The sequence below is a fragment of the Spermophilus citellus genome, assembly GCF_964194105.1.
Source record: "Spermophilus citellus genome assembly, chromosome: 11".
NCBI classification, from domain to species: domain Eukaryota; kingdom Metazoa; phylum Chordata; class Mammalia; order Rodentia; family Sciuridae; genus Spermophilus; species Spermophilus citellus.
The window spans coordinates 60,431,520-60,451,090 of NC_138192.1; the positions used below are offsets into that span (position 1 = coordinate 60,431,520).

At 32.5% G+C, this 19,571-nt stretch overlaps 1 long non-coding RNA gene across 2 annotated transcripts in view; it reads right to left on the minus strand.

Moving 5' to 3' along the window:
* Positions 1–496: 496 nt before the first annotated feature.
* LOC308631186 overlaps positions 497–19,571 on the minus strand; it is a 116,255-nt gene continuing 97,180 nt past the window's right edge. For both annotated transcript variants that reach the window (XR_014018132.1, XR_014018133.1), the window contains exons 4-5: positions 14,192–14,280; positions 497–643 (exon numbers count right to left, since the gene is read on the minus strand). This is a non-coding gene — a long non-coding RNA (uncharacterized lncRNA). The remainder of the gene's footprint in view (positions 644–14,191; positions 14,281–19,571) is intronic.

Here is a 19,571-nt window from a genome sequence, read left to right on the forward strand (position 1 = left end):
CTGAAGGAGCAAAGAAGTATCATTTCTCTTTGATACTAAGAATAACTTTAATCCAAATTGGCATACTCCTTTACCTATCTATTTATTACTAAGGAGATTTTTAAAGTAATTTTTGCAATCATATTTTTGACATGAAATGGCTATTTCTGCTGGACTCAAACTGACCATTATCTCGAATTGTTTTTCTTTCAAACGAAGGGAAAAAAATAAGACCATCACTACCACAATATTCATCTTGAGTAGCACAAAATGACATACGCAATTTGGACCAGGAGACAAATAAAATAATACTTTACAAATGAATCTCTCTTTTTTCTTCCAAAATAGATTTGGAAGAAATTATGAATTAGAGGAGATCTTAAACCTGAGTCAAGGAAATAGAGTTCTTCATTTGTCACAGAAACAAACAGTACAGTAATGACATAATTTCCCATAATGTCCCTTGATCGAGTCAACCTATATCACTCATTTTATTATGTAGCCCTTCAACGTTTTAGATTTGTCCCATCACCTGACAGTTTATGCTTCATTTTCCTGCTTTTCAGTGTCATTCAAGGTCGACTTCCTCTCCGATAGTTATTTCTGTCCAAACAGGAATCAGGCATGCCATTTCATCTCCAATCTCAACTCCAAACATGGTTTCCTATAATTGTATATTTCAGAAATCATATGAACTCAATTTTCTCTGTGAAAGATGAGAAAAACTCAAAACTATCTAGGAAAAGTGAACCTTCACCATTTTACATTTGCTAGAAGATCATGGATAAAAACATTATTTGTCCCACCTTCCAACTCCAGATAACTCTACCACGGGCCCTCTGAGTAATCAGCAACCTTCTTTTGCAGTGCATTTTGAGAGTATAGTTGGTTACAGAGCAGGGTCTTTGAATTTCCAGAAGCAGAGCCACTGTGTTATTCTCCTGCAATATTTTGGTGCATTTAAAAGTCTATGCAGCACATATAGGACAAACTTCCAAGTTGAGCATTTAAGTTTCAGAATTTCACCCTCGACTTATTTTGCTACATATGGGACAAAGGCTGCTGTGATTGTTCCACAGAAGTAGCTACTATAAAGCCATATATATTTTTACAATCACATTGTTACTGATGACTGACATAAATTTTATCCATCATTGATAGTAATGTAAAAAAGCAGTCATAAAGAAGCAAATAAACATTAAAGTTCCTACGATGAGCCATGAACTAACATCCTTTAATTCTAACTTCTGCTCTATTCTGTCCTGTTGGTTTAATTATTTCCAACTTGATTTTAAAAAGTTGAGGGTATAAGAGACTGTTCCTGACAAAGTCCTATGGATGATAAGTAATAGAGTCTGTTAACCCAGGTTCTTGGGGATTCAAAAACTTATACTTTTTTTCCTTTCATAATGCTGTGCCCAATATAGAAATTTTACATTTAAAAATTATCAGATTTAACCTTTACATTTTAGAGATTCAGAAACTATAACATATTTCAGTTCAATGATCCAATCAAGGTCATACAAACATTTCTATGTTAGCACCAACATTCATGATTCCTTCAACTCAGGAGTCTCTCTACTCTCTTATGTATCATATTCAACTAAAAAGATGATCATAGATATTACAACAATCATCAGTATTATTATCACCACTGCTAATTGAAACCATACTTCTAGTTAGCACTGGAACTTCTATGGGAGTACCACATTATTCCCTATGGTCACATTATCTCACGCTTCTCTGAATAACAGCATATTGATCATGGATTATGCACCGGTTCAGTGAGAGAGTAGTATCATTAGAATCAGAGCGTTGTAAGCCTTAACTTTTCTTAAATTTTAACATTTTCAAATATAGTTATGTATTTTGTCTAAAGATAGACAAGATGGCCAGTTTGATCTTCCTACTAATACAGGCTTTCTTAGGACCCAGTTAGAAATAAACAAACAAAAACAGAACACCTTCATTTGACTATCTTGATCAAATGATTTTTTGCAGTATTTTTTTCTATTTTGAAAGAGCGGAAGAGGATCCATATCATTCATCAAAGTGTTCCAGAGTTAAACTTCTCATTGCTTGGGCAATGAATTGGTTAAAATTTCATTATAATAACATCAGCCCCAAATGTATAGGGCATATAGAAACTATATAGAAATAGGAGCATTCAGCATATGTTTGCTCATTTGGTACAGTAGGTGTAGTGCATATTCACCTAACCTTCCTCACATAGTACTATGCAAACATTTCACTGAATTGATTTTTTTTTGACCAGGCACTATTCCAACATTGAAGCTCTACAGCAAAGTGGAAATGCCAGTACAAAATTATATTTTTAATTTAACTATCGAGTAACCCAAGTTTGAACTGGGAAGAAGAAATAACAACAGAACAGCACCATGTAATGGCAATGCTCACAATGATTGTTGCCATATCACAGCATTGGTAGATCAGGCACAAAGATTAATTTGAGACCCATTAATGGAAGAATTTTCAGAGGAATTTGAGCTCAAATTATACCAATCTGTTACTGTTCCAAAATAAACGCATCAGGTGGCATTTAAATGCAGGTGGTTAACCGCTTTATCAGTGCAGGTATTTAAGCTATTAGAAATATAATTAGAAAATTAAATTAAACACACTTATGTAGATTCTAATTCTAGCAGCACTGTCCCTTAGCATTATGCTATTTCGATTGTAAATTACAAAATGTGCCTAAATTACACAGGTTTGTTTCTGAGTGATAGCTGAATACAGATAATTAAGCTGTTAACCAGGAGCGTCAGTGGTCAACATGGTTATATATCTTTGTCTTATGCCTGTTCCTCCTTCTTGTTTCCACAAATCTCAGGGGAGCCAGATGAATGGCACTTAACTCTACCAGCTACACAGTCGACTGATTAGACATAGCCCTGTACCACAGGTATACTCAATTATATGCCTTTCGGAGAATGGAACATTTCCTGAAGCTAAAAGTGTTGAATCTGTTGATTTCACACATTTTATACTAGGAGAAAACTGTGATCAAACATTTTTAAACCTTCAGTTTTATTTCATAACATACTTTCTCCTTCTGCTTAACATGGGAAGTAAGGAGTTTAGTGAAATAAAAGGGATAAATCAATTTGTTTCCAAATAATTAAGTCATTAAGAAGTGGACAATGACTTCATCTTTAGTAATCAAGTCATCTGTGCTGGGGAAAATGTGACATGAGATTTAAGGCACAACTTAGTGTCCATCAAGATACAAGCCTACATTTAATTTTTAAGATGTCAAATAGAACAATGTCAAGAAAAGAATAATGCCAAAACAATCACATTTTCTTTCATTAACTTCATAAGAGCAAAGCACTTAGTAAGCACTGTTCTTAATACTCCTTGTATAATAAAAGTACTCAATGCTGGAGATAAGCTTGTAAACATTAAATGATAACAGGAAATATACACTATACATAAAACAGCCTTTCATACAAATTAAGACCCAACATGGTTTTTTCATAAAATCTTTCTTAATATTCATAATGACCTAGATATCCCTTATCTCATTTTATCCATTTTGTTGCTAATGATAAAAAGCAAAGGAATATCCAGCTACCTAATTACACTTAACATAAAACTTTATACAGTTATTTAAATGCTTTGTTATATATTGTAACAAGACCTGAATTACTTTCTTCTTAAAACCTAAAACCAAATTGCATCTTAGACAATTTGGAATCCATTTGAATTCTTCCCCACAAATATTTATACTCTTGGTTTTAGTCAAAACTACAAGAAGCTCTTAAATATGCTTACATTTTCAATTTAAAATAGTTCTAAAAATGACAAAATATTTTTAACAAGAAATTAGAAAAAAAACCTGATTAGAGTAAATAAATCCTAGAAATCAAGGGATACTCTCCACAAGATATCTCAAGACCAACACAATTGGTGAGTGCGTTGACTCCTGTGCTTTATTCTAAGCTAACCACCATACATTTCATGTCTATTTTGGCTTTAATGAAGGTAGATGTGATTCTGAACAAATTCAGGAAAGTACTTCTTTCAAGCAGGGAACTGCTTAAATTAATTAAGCTAATTAGGTTAATGAATAATTAAGATAATTCTTTCACTCTTCCCCCACAATTCAATCTCTTCATCTCTTAGACATAAGTCTCAAATGGTGGTATTAAGATTCCTAAATACAATCACAAATTATGCTTCCATTTAATATTCTACCTCACAATCAAGACCGATTTTCTTCTTCTTTTTCTCTTGGTTTATAGCTTAAATAAGAAGGATCCATCTCTCAAATATTGAGCATCTTTATAGTTAGGGAATATCAATATCATAAATTAAAAATTATTCTAAAAGAGGAAATATATCTATATATAAATAGTAAAAACTTTAAAAAATTACTATTTGAAATATCATAACAGGTTCATAGCATTTCTCTTTCAACCTAGGCTATGCAAAACAGTGTTTCATTTTATTTTTTAACTACCCAAGAGAGGCTTATACCATTATATCATTGTTGATTAACAGAAGATCAGAGATGTTATGAGACTTGCCCAAGGTAATACCACTGAACATGGTGGAGCTTGGATTCCTCTGTTTTAAAGAAAGTATTGAATCTTTGTAAAACTTGGCTTATTTGTGAAAGATAAGTGGGTTATTTTTTTTCTCTGAGCATATTTCTATAATTGTGATATTTCCAGTGAATTAGACAACAAGTAAAATGTGAAAAATGTGTGAAAAGAAAAACTGAGTCAAGTGGTAATTTCTCTTTTGTCTCCTAGACTTCTAAATACATTGTTACTAGTCATCTAAGATTGTATTTTAATTCAGATATAAAGTTACAAAAATTGGATTTTAGAGAATAGAGATATTTTGCTATTTATTTTTATGACCACAGACATAATTCCTGTCAGTCAGTCATCTAACTTCAACTAACCTCTGTCATCCCCCTCACCACTAAGGGGCAATACAGTAGCACACATGTCACTATAATTAGCGTGCAGCAGCAATTTTCATTAGACCAATGATCTCCAATAAGATTTTCCCAAGGGCTGCATTCAGTTATATGTAATAGTTAGGCGGGCCACACATGTATTAGCATATAATTTGCACATGATTTGCATATGCATTTAAAAATTGCATCATATTTCTCTGGATATTTCTAGTAAAAATGTAATTACTTCAATGTTGAAGGCTATGATTTCTGTTTCTCTGCACTAACCCACCACATCTGAACCAGATGGCTTATGACAGAATAGCTCAGCAGAAAAGTAGGAAAAGCTAGGAGAGGAGAAAATAGTCAGTAGAGATGGTTAGGGTCAATAGAAATCTTTTGGGGGGCACTAATGATGAGTACTGAGAGAATATTGCATTAGACAATTTGTCTCTTTTATAAGGATAAAGGAATAAATGCACACTAGGTGGACCTTCTAAGAAATGCCTTTCTAGTTACTGCTGATATCTTGTTGAGCTTTTTTTTTTTTTTTTTCAAACCTCATTACAGGCTAAATGGCAAATTATCTGTTATCACTTGGGAAATCTCAGTTACCTCTTAATTCTAATGGTGTAGTCACATAACAACTTTAACTGAGTTTTCTTCTAAACCTAATTACTCTCTGTTTTGAGCACTAATTTTAAGTGGAGAGCTCTCTATTTCCCTTTAGATTTTTATTCATGTGGACCAACCCCACACCCTTAGAGATCACACCCTCTCCGACCTAAACAGTTTCCTGGTGCATTAGTAGTTGGTAGGCAAGGAAATGTCTCAAGAAATCACACGAGACTTGTACAGGACAAAACTGGAAAAAGATTGAGAACAGGTACAGAAACAAACACGTAGAGGCAAGTACTCACACCGCTTTTAAAACATACATGCTCTTGCATCTGTGAAAACTATATCTGCCTTTCTCCTTGTCTCTTTTCTGCAATCTATTCAAAATATATTTGGAAAAGGATATTTTTGTTGGTTAGAAAGATGCGGATAGATATAGAGAGAAATACACAGATGATAGTGAAAGAATTTTCAAAATTGTAACAATTGTCCTATTTCAATGCAACACACCTGTATTTCCACCTTCTCAGGAGTCTGAGGTATGAGGATTGTAAGTTTGAGGCCAGTTGAGATCTTGGCTCAAAATAAAATAAAATAGAGCAAGGGATATAGCTCAGTAGTAGAGTGCTGGGTTGTATGCCAATACCAAGTACTAAAACAAAACAAAACAAAAAAAAAAAAAAAAGAGAAGAGAAAAGAAAAAAAACAATTGTTGATTGAAGAAATATAACTAGAGTTAAGAAATGGTGCAGTCATAGTTATAATTTTCACTACTTTTCCGTTTGTGCTTTTCTATTTCACATGGTCAGAACTTTCCTTATCTACTCTGAATCTTTCAAATGCCTAAGGATGGTCAGGAATCACAGGAATGCTCTTAACCAAGGATACACTGCTTTGGGCTTATGGGGGAACACATATCTACGTAATTTCCTATTCTAACTTAAAGTCTTTATATAATCCGATATGTCTATAATGAATAGACATTTTTCTGTTTTATGAGCAGAACAAACTTAAGCAATGTTATTGCAATGCTCGTGTTGACTAAGTACTTAGTTATCCTCAACATGACTAAATAGAAAGACGATGAAGAAATCTATTTAACCTTCTGAATTTCAACCAATTACTTTTGACTCAAATTCTAGTATGATTGGTACTATCAGCAACACATATCTTTTATATGTACCATTTTCCCCTAGAAAATAACTGTGCCCCAAATATAGTGAATACTCTGTAACTAATTATTCATTGGACAAGTAAACAAATGATAAATGTTATTTAAAGTTTTGTAAGAACATAGAAATCATTTTATAATTCATTAAGTTAAACTTTAATTTACAAAAACATGTTTAGTATGATTCCACTTGAGGGGATGGGTAGGGTGATGGAGAAATAAGCATCAACAAATTCATAGTTATTTACATTGTGGATTAGTTTTTGTTACATTTATTTTATATTTGGAAAAATGCATAATTTTTAATAGAAACACTATTTTACATTTATTTTATCTTGTTTCATTTAAAAGTGGTCCCTTCTATGACATTCGCAGGGTTTCTGGACTACAGTTTGAAAACCCACATTCCAATTAATGATCCTGAGTTCCTTTTTGAAATGTAGGCTTTACTTTCACTCAGAAGCCCCAGATTTTTATTCAATTTGCTTTTCAGTGTGATTTGTTTGCAAATCTCTTTTGCTATAAAACTAAAACTGTCTCCAAGACCAGAAGCCAAATTTTATGAGGTCATCCCAACTTTACGCTAACTTTACTAATAAGCTCGCATAAAGGCTATACCCAAAAGATATTTATAAATATTTAATAAATCACTTAATAAAAATCAATGAGTTTCACAAATCATATTGTCATAATGAGGAATGTATAAGATTCCTTTTGGAGAATGAGTCTAATGTTAGAAAAATATTGGTGGCCTAATTTTTTAATTAACTCTTGCTATTGGTCATGCTACTTCATAAACATAAGTCTTTCAGCACAAGGAAAACCAAATGAGAGTCCCATTCATCATGTCTGTTGAGAGAAAAACAATCTCAAGTAACATTTTTATGGCTTATTCTGACCGTGACCACAAATAAATCACTAACTCAGGAATCATGAAAGTAATCATTTCCTGAAATACAAAAACTTTCAAAGATTCGGCAAAAAAATATATATGTAATGTTAAGAAATATATAAATAAACTTGAAATCCTAAAAGAGATATAAGAATGGAAAAATATCTTTCCAAGTCCAAAGAACATTTATATTTTTAAAGTTAGGATGATGACTATCTCTTTATTTTTTTCATAAAGAATGAATACTTGAGCTCAACAGCAAACAAATTAGAATCAATATCTCTTTTTTTAAAGAGAGAGAGAGAGAATTTTTTAATATTTATTTTTAGTTTTTTGGTGGACACAACGTCTTTATTTTATTTTTATGTGTTGCTGAGGATCGAACCCAGCATGCTAGGCGAGAGTGCTACCACTTGAGCCACATCCCCAGCCCCAATATCTTTTAATATCACAACTAAACCCTACATCATTTTATTTCACCCAAAATTATTTTTTCAGTATAATTCATGAATTTGGGTTTTCCTCATCCAATTTATTATTATTTTTTCCTTTCAGGACACTGTTAAAACTGCCTAATTTTATATGATCGCACATGTTCCTAGACTGATGTGCAGTAAGAGTTTAACCTACCAGAGTTTAACAATTGTGATAATGCCTGAACCCAGAGGAATATATCTAATTATAGACATTTCAGGCAGCAAGTCAAAGAGTGGGAAAATATTCTAAGCCATTTGGATCTATAAGTACTTTGGACTGTACTTACTGAATAGATACTTTTGGGGAGCAAGGGCTCAATTTATAGTTTTCATGATTCATTCTATGTTTGTTTTAGCTCTTGGGGTTTAGCAGGTGCTAAACAAATGTATAATCATAGCAGTAAGTGCAAAAATTTCCATTAGCTGCAGAGCTAGTTAAATATTTTAAATTCTTCAAATTATAGCGTAGCATAAGAGTAAGTAGAAAACTACTTAAACTTGAACAACAAAACAATTCTTTAAACAAGGTCAAAGCATATCATTTTATCCTCTTCCAAGCATTACTTATGTAGTATTTGTTATTGTATTCACCATAACAAGAATATATGTAATGTAGTACACATTCCAGAACAGTAAAGACTAACTATAAGTCACTTTTGTAAGAATTTTTTAAGAAATAGTGTTTTTTTCCCATAAATCTATTTAAAAAAAATACATTCTACACAGCAAACTTCAGAGTTCCATTTCTACTTTTGGCAGACTCTGTTGCAATTACCTATAAGTCTAAGCAATTCATATAAATTTCTTCTTCCTTCATTAATATTGAGCACCTGAGAAAAATCATATAAGGCTTTCAGAATCCAGATTTTCACTAGATAAATAGCAAAATGAAATGATTATTATTCATGACCAGTTGGCCTCTTTAGGTACATGTCTATGACTATAGGTATGTAAATCCACCATGTTTAACTGAGTACATCAGCACTGCAGACTGAATTACCCACAACCCAGGGATAGAAATAATTATATTAGAGCTCATTTTAGACCATGTAGTTCTCTATTAGTAATTGTATTGGGCTATTGAGACACAATCATTAGAGACATAAAATGGTCATTTTGTATATTAGTAGTAAAAGAAAAAATCGTAAACCTTTAAGGAGAATTCATAAAATATGTACTTTTGACTCACAGTTAAAACATTGATTAAATTGCACACTACAAAAGAGGGCACTAAAAAATAGGAGGCATCACCAAGGAGGCTGATTACCAACAACCACCTAAACTTTTTACAAGCATCAAGTCACCAATAAAGCAGCATGCACAGAACTTCAAAACACATATTTTAAATTGCACATAGAAATTTGAGACTCTCTCTATCAAACTCCTGAATGCTTCATCTGAAGGAAACACTGGTAGAAAAAGAGCAACCCTGAAATTGCAGAGATAGTGTTGCCTGGCTTCTGAGATTCAATTTTATTTTTAAGAAATTCCAGAGATATATAATCAACATGTTACTCTTCTTTGCAATAGTAAATACCCTTATTATAATTATTCTTTATGAAAAGCTTACCTAATTGGTCAACTATTTTTTTTAATTTTTATTTTTGCAGTGCTAGATATCAAACCAATGGCCTTGCACATGCTAAGCAAGTGTTCTAACACTGAGCTACACCACCACCCCTAACTCCCAACTGAACAAAAATTTTTCAAATCTCTTTCTATATGTATTTTTTTAGCTGTCTCTAACCCTCAGTTTACATTGCACTACATCATACTGGTATAAACTTATAAATATAGAGAAATGCTTCACATTTATTAACCTATTAATTCCTCACAACAATGTGTTGGGAGTACTAGAACTAACTTCAGTAGAGGATACTTAAAAACAAAAAGGCATAGGAAATTGACCAAAGTCACCTGCATAGAAAGTAACAGTCCTTGGGTTCAAACCCAGATATTCTGATTCTGTTTTAACACTGTGTATTTACTTTCATCAGTTTCAAGGTTAACTCTGAACAGTGTAAAGAAAAATTCATTTTTTCTTACTTGTATTTATGACAGTTTAGTGTTTAATGTTTTCCCTTGTTCTCAAAAGAAAATTGGCACCGCATAAGCAGACCAGAGATGAGTGGCTTTATAGATAATTTCCCCATAATCCCAACCCTTCTTCAACCTTTGTTAAAGCAAGTGAAGGGAACTAAACACTTCTTTTTAAATCTAAAACTGTCTACTGGATAATCTTTTTTAAAAAATATTCCCTATGAATACTTTGAAAGAATTAAGTGTCGTCCCTACAAAATTCCATATGGCAAAATTAATTATCCTACCTATCCTTAGGCAAATTGGTTCTTAATACTGGGGAGTTCATTGCAAGTACTACTTCCACAAACTAAAGAGACATGTATCTTGACCCATAAATTAGGCTTAGACAGAACACAGTTCTCAAAACTTTTATCTTTTCTATTGAAGAATGGAAACAGAAAGCATGATACAAGAGTGAAGGGCCCCCTGACAACACATTAAATTTTTACACTGAGTTCCAGAGTTGTCTGCTATGGAGATACATAGAAGACCACCCATGTCATATGAGTTTGGAAATTCACAAACAAGCTTTACGGCCCCTCTGACCCTCTCATGTGGAGTCCCTGTGTCTCCTTCGGGTTAACTTACCATTCCTGCTCTCATCTAGATCAGATGCAAAATGAACTAATTTTTATTCAATTTTTACTATTATTTTTAGCAATAGCAGTGGATTAGGAGTATTACCTGTTATTTCATTATTATCTACAATTTCCCAAATGAGGAAAACAAGGTTCAGAGAAATTGAGGAACCTGGTTGGGGTATGGCTACCAGGCAGTAAATAGCAAAGCTGGTATTCCAACTCACAACTCTTGTCTGTATAATAAAAAAAGATTTTTTTTCCAATACAAAATGCACTTAGTATTTGTGGGAGTTTGGTTCCAATATTTCTGGTAGATTCAAAATTTCAAGATTCTTTACATAAAATGGAGGAGTATTTGCATATTATCTATGCAATCTGCCACATAAGTTTTTAAAAATATTTTTTAGTTGTAGTTGGACACAATACTTTATTTTTACTTTTTTTTATGTGGTGTTAAGGATTGAACCCAGGGCCTTGCACTTGCTAGGCAAGCACTCTACTGCTGAGCTACAACCTCAGCCCCTGCCATATAACTTATATCATCTCTATATTACTTATAATACCTAATACAATGTAAATTGAATATGACTGTTATGCTGTATTGTCTATGGAATAATGACAAAAAAAATTCTGTACATGCTCAGTAGAGATCAATATTTTTTCCAAATATTTTCCATCTGTAGTAGGTTGTATCCACACAGGTAGAACCCATAGATATGGAGGGTTTACTGTACTAGTTTATTATAATGAATGAAATTTTTCATTCTTCCAAAGAGCTGCTATGCTTATTCTGACTCTAACCCCAGAAAGGATTGCCTTATTTTTACAGTAGATATTATTTTTTCGTCAGGTTTTCTGCCAAGAGTCCCTTGCTTTGATTCTCATCCCACTCAGCTAGGACCCTAAGCCCTCTCTGGCTTCTATAAGCATTCTCAGGATGATATGTATCTCTATGCCTAGATACTACCCAAACCCTAAGTTCTCCCTAATTTCAACAACCCCTGTCACATGGACTAATCCTCTCTAACCCCATTTCCAGAAGTCAGGGCAGGAAGGGAGTAGAAGAATGGAAAGGGTGGAACAGATTTCTAATTATAAATCTAAATAAGGAAGTGAAAATATTTGCTATTTAGATAGCATTTTATAGTTTACAAAGCATGTTTCTTTTAAGAGTTTGTCTTTACAACAGGTATCACCTTTTGATAGAAAAAGAAAATGTCTCATGGAGACCTCATGACTTATTTAAGACTGTCTGTCTTATAAAGGTAGAATTTGTAAGCTATTAGCCATTGCTACTCATTCTGAAATCTTAAAACGCAAGTGTACATTTTTAATAGGTTATTGTCATTTTAGTTTATATCTAAATATTCTTGGTGTTACTTTATATCAGCTTAAATTAATCATAATCTAATTTTTAAAAATGATACCTAAAGACAGGTTGGTTATGTTCTCAGTGATTAAACCTGGGTAAGAACACATCAAATGCAAAAATACTCCTATTAGCCTTTTATTTTTGAGAATATATGAAGCTGAAATATGTTGCATTTGCTGTTCTGGAGAAAATTTTTAGTCAGGTTCCATCACATTTTAACAAAGCTGGTCTGTGCTCTCTTCTTCATCACTACAGAGGGCAGCAACAGACAGCAGAGCTCAGCGTTACAGAGGAAATGTGAAAAGTTCCTAGTAAACAAGAGGGTTAAAGACAAAGTCATGCTTTAATCACACCAAATTTTCTTTTGTCTTTATACCATTTAAAATTAATCACATCCATAAACTTTCATATAAGTTACAAGACACATGGATATGAAAAGTACCAGGAAAGACTGGTTATTTTCAAAAGATGAGTCTATGACATTTTGTAATTATGCCAAAATTAGCATTATACAATAAACATAGACTATGTATTATGCAATATTTCAAAGAGTGAAATTTAGTCAGGATTTTATTTTTTTTACTATTTTTTTTATTATTATTTTCTCTTAAAATCTTTGTCATAGCAAAATAAAAGTACTTGATATAAAATGCTTATTTTCATAGAATAAAAATTATCTTTAAAATGCACCAAACTTGTTTTCTGTGGGTATAAACTTTAGAAGTTATGTTTTGCAATAGGAAGGTTTACCTGCAAACTTTTCTCAGGACAATTTATTGTGAATAGCTGTCTGCAAAGATGAAGACTGTACTTGCTTCTAGTTTAGTTGCATAGGCCTACGACTGATTGTTCATGCAAAGGAGGGCAGCAAAGGTCTTATGATCAAAAGGGAAGAAATGACTGACAACAGAGCTAGTTCAAAGGAACTAATGGAATAATTAGTCCCAAAAAGACCAAAAAGACTGAAGAATTCATGATGTCATAAAAAGCAGAGCTACTTAAATTGGATTAGAAAATAAAAAATGACATGAACATTGTAAATATTCACAGATCACATCATTGACGTGTAATGTGCCGTTAAATGATGTCAAATTAAAGGGGAAATTACATGTGTTAGAACTAGGACGAATAAAAAGAAGACATTTAAAGATACATGGTCCTTCAAGTGAAAATTTCTAACATATATTACATAGATGATCATCACACAGACAGTGAAACAGGGTGAATGAAATGTAAAATAAAACATGGGGGAAGGATACTGGCTAAAAACAACTCATTTTCAAATATTATAAATGGTAGTTAACTCTGGATTTCAGAGGAGTTATTTTGGAATTTATTTCATATAAAGAAATTCTAAGGACGGCTAAATAAATAACTCATACTGCCACACATTCCTTAAAATATCTTAGCATTATCCCTAAGTACTGAATTAGTATGTGAAATTGTCAGGAAAAAACAAACAAACAAACAATAACAACAAAAACACAGCTTTAGATCTATAGAAATTTACATACTTCCAGCTTATTCTTGTTATTTATATATGTTGTTTGAATCATATCAGTGATTTTTGGACTGATTGGGAACTTCAATAAGTGATTAAAAAAGAGGAACAACAAGAAACAGGTATGAGGCAGGTATAATGTCTTTCCTTTCTTGGGTCTCATGAATATTGCTTGCCCAGAAGCACTTACATTACTATTACATAATTAATCTGAATTTAACGCACAATTCAAATACTTGCAAAATGCATATCTATATTCAAATACTTCTAGGAAAATATGCAAATGTTTAGCAAAGCAACATTTTGATTTCCAACACATCTCAGTTTTGACAAATACTTTAGAAATTATTAAATAAAAATCATTTGCCTTTAACTGGATGCTATTCTTTCCATTTATCTATTTTTATATATTTTATCTATTTTTATAGCAGTAAGTTTAGTATTACCTAAGGAATCATATTAACTAGGTAACAAGTGCCTTTCTTGTATTGAAGCTTATTGTTAATAGCATTAAGCATCTTGTACTTTGCCATAGTGCATCTAACTGACACAAGAAGAAAAGTCCAAATAAACAACTGATGTTATATACCTCCAAAGTGATTCATTGAAAAATGAACTCTAAATGCCAGCAGGATTTTTTTTCTTCATTCTTGAAAATTCCATAAGACTCTTTCTGGTCTATAAAAAGGAAAGGGTGTTAAGAAAATAAAATGTAATCCAGGTCGCAAGGAAATATTCAAAAGACTGCTATATCAATAGGCATAATCTCTAGTTTTAAACGAGTTTATTTAAGCATTTTACAAAGTACATGAATTTTTTCCAGCTCCTTAGATACCCCACAAAAGAAGAACAAACATTCACAAAGTATGATTTGGCAAGCAATGATTGCTTTATGAAATAAAAGAGATGCTTGTCCCTCCCTCATTTGTGGTTCTAGGCCAATCTGAAGCATAAATAACTCATTCCTCAAATGGGAGAGTAGAATAAGTGGGACAGTGGAGTCACTGTTGCCACCATGGTTCAGTTAATTAATTCATAGAAAAATAACATGCTTAAATATCACAGATCAGTATGTAAGTTTTATAATTCTTTTTCAGCCTAGACCACAGGGTACTAATCATTTTGTCCTTCAGGCATTACCTGTATGGAATAGTAGGAAATAAAGAAAACAGAGATTTTCTTCTTGTACAAAGAAAGGAAGGAAATCTACCAGGAACCAGATTCTGCACTAGTCCCTTTAATAGGTGCATCTATTATTTTCCCCACAATAATGAAGAAATGGAATTAGAAAAATTAGTAAAAATATTCAACATTAGCCACAGAACAAACTGATTATAAGATGTCAAGTAAATTTTACCTGACATTTGTTGGTCTCCCTCTAAGAGACTTATAAAACCCATATATTCTATAATCATTAGATTTAGCAATAAATTTTACAAAAAGAGTGATTTGACTAGTGGGAAAAAAATTTCCCTGATCCCAGAACCTACTTTATGGAATGCTGCTAGTATCCACAGTATAGAAATTAGGAGATAGATGATTAAAATTTTGTTTAGTTTACATTAAACTAGATGATTGATCTTGAGCAATGGTCTTTCTGTGCCACAATTTCCCATCTGTAAAAATGCATAACAATAACAATACTGTATAGGGTTGTTCTGAAAATTAAAATAATTAAATACTCAGTAAACTTAAAGTAATGCATAAGCACGCAGCAGGTGTTACATTAGTTCAATGTAAGCAATGTCAATTCACAAACAAAAAGAGTTTGAAACACTTTCAGGAACACAACTCAGCAAAACCATTACTCTACTAATGGTTAATTTTTACAAGTATTCAGAGCATTTTAGATAATCAGCATAGATTCTACCAGCATAGAGGCCTTTGAAGGATTAATAAATCTGTTCTGAAGATTCCTATTGCAGATGTGGCAGGTGGGAAGGGTATATATGGCCTAAGGTAAAATCCTTGACAAGACAGAGAGTATCTGGACTCTGAATTGGCCGAGAATATGACAAGGGATTGTAAATTTCTTTTGCAGTCTGTAATCTTGTCAGAACCTAATGCAATTCTCTCTGTTGCAATTTTCATTAATATTTAGACTAACTTGAATGTAGAAAATGGACTGAATCCTGGGTATAAACTATTTTATTGACTCAACCATTAGATAGTCTTGAAGTTTTCCAATATTTCTACTAGTGACAACGATTTCATGGCTAATATCATACAAATGCCTTTATACAGATGATTTTATTTACATCTGAGAGGGTTATATTTTGAGATATATAGTTTCAAAGAAATACAATCCTACAGTCTATTAGAATATTTTTACATTTTACCAACATTTAGTAATTGATGAATCTCATTAGTTATCAACATGAGAAAGTTCTATATGAAATAAAATTATGTTGTTTAAATAAACTAATATTTTCTAGACACTGTACAAAAAATGCAACTTGATGAGGAGTGTTTTCTACTTAATTAATACCAGCACTCATAGTAGAGAAAATGGTCACAAAAAATGTGGACTTACTTTACAAAGTTGGGAAAATGTGGAAAAAGCAAGAAAGTACTCACAAAAAGCCCTTTTGTGATCTTTTCCCTGTCCCGGTAAAATGCAATGAGGACAAGAACGCACATCTGTCTTCTGAAAGATTGTAATCCCACTCCAGGAAGAAAGTCATTGATAGGAGATGAATGTCTAACAACTTTACGGCAATATCAAGATTAAAAACTCTAAATAATAATAAAAATATTTGAATATTTTCTCAAAAAAATTATTAAACTTATTCTTAATTTTTTTTCTCCTATGCTATACTCATGATATATCTGTAGCAATGTTAGGATAGACTCATCTAAATTGGGTAAACAAGAGTTCTACCAAGACAAATTTTTTTTTTTTGTACCAGGGATTGAACTCAAGGGTGCTTACCCCACTAATCTACATCCTTAGCTCTTTTTATATTTTTTTATTTAGAGACAGGGTCTTGTTAAGTTGCTTAGGGCTTCCTAAGTTGCTGAGGCTGGCTTTGAACTGGCAATCCTCCAGCCTCAGCCTCCGAAGCTGCTGGGCAAAATAATTTTCATGTCAACATTTGAACAAATGTAAGTATGAACAAAAGTAAGTCAGGAAGTGATTCTTTATGGTACTCACATTATTATTTGAGCTAAGAGTTATTTCTAAATATATGTGTGGTTCTCTGCAATGAAATAATGTATAAATTTTACTCATTAATGATGAAAGAAATACAATGATTATAGAAATTATTTTGCAGAAGAAGGGATTTAGTCTGGAGTATTGAGTACAGACAAAAAAATGTGAAAGCTTTTGACAATGATTCGTAGGAGGGATTGTGTTTATTCTGATAGATTCGTATAAGAGATTCAGAAAAGAAACTTCAGCTTATCACAAGGGGAAAATGTAGGAAGATGGCACAGGATATATCCAGAAATGATAATCTAGACACAGTGTTTAAAACTTCATTAATACATCTTACTGTCTTATGAATATCTCTTCTGAACAACCAGCAATAGAGGAGCCAATAAGAAATTGCAACCCTGCTCTATTAGTGCAGTTTGCAAATATAAATGCAGAAGGATTCTGCTAAGCCACAGTAAGGCTCTGAGTATTTCTCAGATTCTTTTAAGATGCTTTGTGACTTCATTATTTTTTCTAATTACAACTCTGTGAAAAAATTCCCTCCATCATCAAAAGAAATGTCCTGGCTCACCCAACTTACTCTGGCAAATTGCCTTGGCTATTTCACAAGAGATGAAGCTGATCTGCTTCTGGGTACTCCATTACATTTTGACATCTCAACTTTTTTTATTGCTTTCAGTCTCTGTCCTTACTCAAGAAAGTGGTGCTTTTTTGTTGTTGTTGTTGTTAGAACTTACCCTTTACTTCCTTAGGACTTTCAAATCTCTACCCTAAAAATACCTTCATTTTCCTTCTCAGTACCTAACTTTATTTTGTATTTTCCCTTTATCAAATATTTACATGTGTCATCTAGCATCGCTGCTGCACATCTTACCATCTGCCCATTTTTACTATCCTGAAATGTGGATTTCTTCCTACTGCTGTGCTAACAAATTCTCAAAAGGTTAATAACCATTCTGCTACAAGTTTTAAAGTAAAATGAAATCACATTTTGTTACTTACACTTATTTCAAATACCCTCTCTTGATTTCCTAATTTTGTTAATAGCGCTACCACATTTCCAATCAGAATTTTCTTAGCTTCCTAATACTCCCTTATTCCTTCTTCTTGACAACTTGCCATGATCAAGCTATGATTGGTCAATAGGTTTCACCTCCCCTTCATTGTGGAGTGAGATTTATGTCCTGAGGAAAGCCCAGAAATCTGAGAAGGAAAGTGTAGGGATAAGGTTGAGGTAGCCCAGAGTTACTGAAACATGACTGACGTTAGAAAGAAGCAGATTAAGGACAACTGTCTTGTTCCAATGGAAGTTTACCTTTTCAGAAGACAGACTAAAGGAAACAGTAAGAGCCATCTATTACGTTTTGCTCTGGACAAAGAAAGCTTTCTATGATAAATTAGGAGCAGGCTCAAAAGTAATAAGCATATATAATTGCTTATATGGCACCTTTCTTGAAGGAAACCAGTTTGAGAATACAGCCCTTACCTCTGGTGTTAATATTAGCCCCTAAACTTCTCTCAATAGGAGGGCTCTACTACCTGGCCTGCATGTGTCAAAAGTAATGTAAACTGGAGTTGAAATTTGACTTGAGCTGGAAGAGTTTGTACCAAGTGGTATAAAAGCTATTAAAATGGCTGATTAGTGAGAATAATGAAGGGTTATTTATTTATTTATTTATTTTTATTTATTTATTTTTTAAAGAGAGAGTGTGAGAGAGTGAGAGAGAGAGAGAGAGTGAGAGAGAATTTTTTAATATTTATTTTTTAGTTTTCGGCGGGCACAACATCTTTGTTTGTATGTGGTGCTGAGGATCGACCCCGGGCCGCACGCATGCCAGGCGAGCGCGCTACCGCTTGAGCCACATCCCCAGCCCAGGTTTTTTTTTTTTTTCTTTTTATTCTACTTTTTATTTTAAGAAAAGTAGTCAAATTTGAAGCCTATAGTCAGAGTAAAATTATTAGATAAAACAAAGTACTATAATGACATGGCAACCTCATCTCATATATATATATATATATATATATATATATATATATATATAATAAACTAAAACTTCTACTACACATCTGACTATTTCAAGCAGTGGAGAGCTAGTTTGATCTCATCATCAGTCAGATCACCCACTTTATGTTGTCACTAACATAGATATTTCTACTACTTTTGCAGTCTTTAGAATCCAATCTTAAATTCAAAGTTGATTTAGCATTTATCACTTAAAAACAAGGTAAATTAACATTTTAGTAGTAAATATATTTAATTTTATTCTTTCTCTGTCTCTGTCTCTCTCTCTCTCTCTCTCTCTCTCTCTCTCAACTACTTTCTGGAGATATACCCTCTCAATATTGCACTATTGTACACTATCCAAAGAAGCAACATAAACCTTTTCTACAAAGCAAAGAGTAATAAAAAATAAATCAGTGGTTGAAATATATTGTCTTCCAATAAGATTCGCTTATAATCATTGTTTTGCTTAATTCCATATTTAAGTTAGTCCTCAAGAATGTCTGGTGTAATTAAAAGGCACTACATTAAGTGAAAAATATTTGTCTGTGGTATAAACATATATTTAAAGCATATGTTACTCTTTCTAATATACTTTAAAATTTTATCCCATCTTTTTTGATTTAGAATCTAAATAAAGAAAGGCTTATTTGCAAAAGAAACAAAACTATCAAATCAGAAAACCCACCATTGGTTTTATTTAATAAAATAAACAAATTAAAAATATTTTCATGTGCTATGACTTTTCCTATTGACCTACAGAAAATTTACAGCATTTGATACTTAGTGTCTAGATTGTTTGGTGTG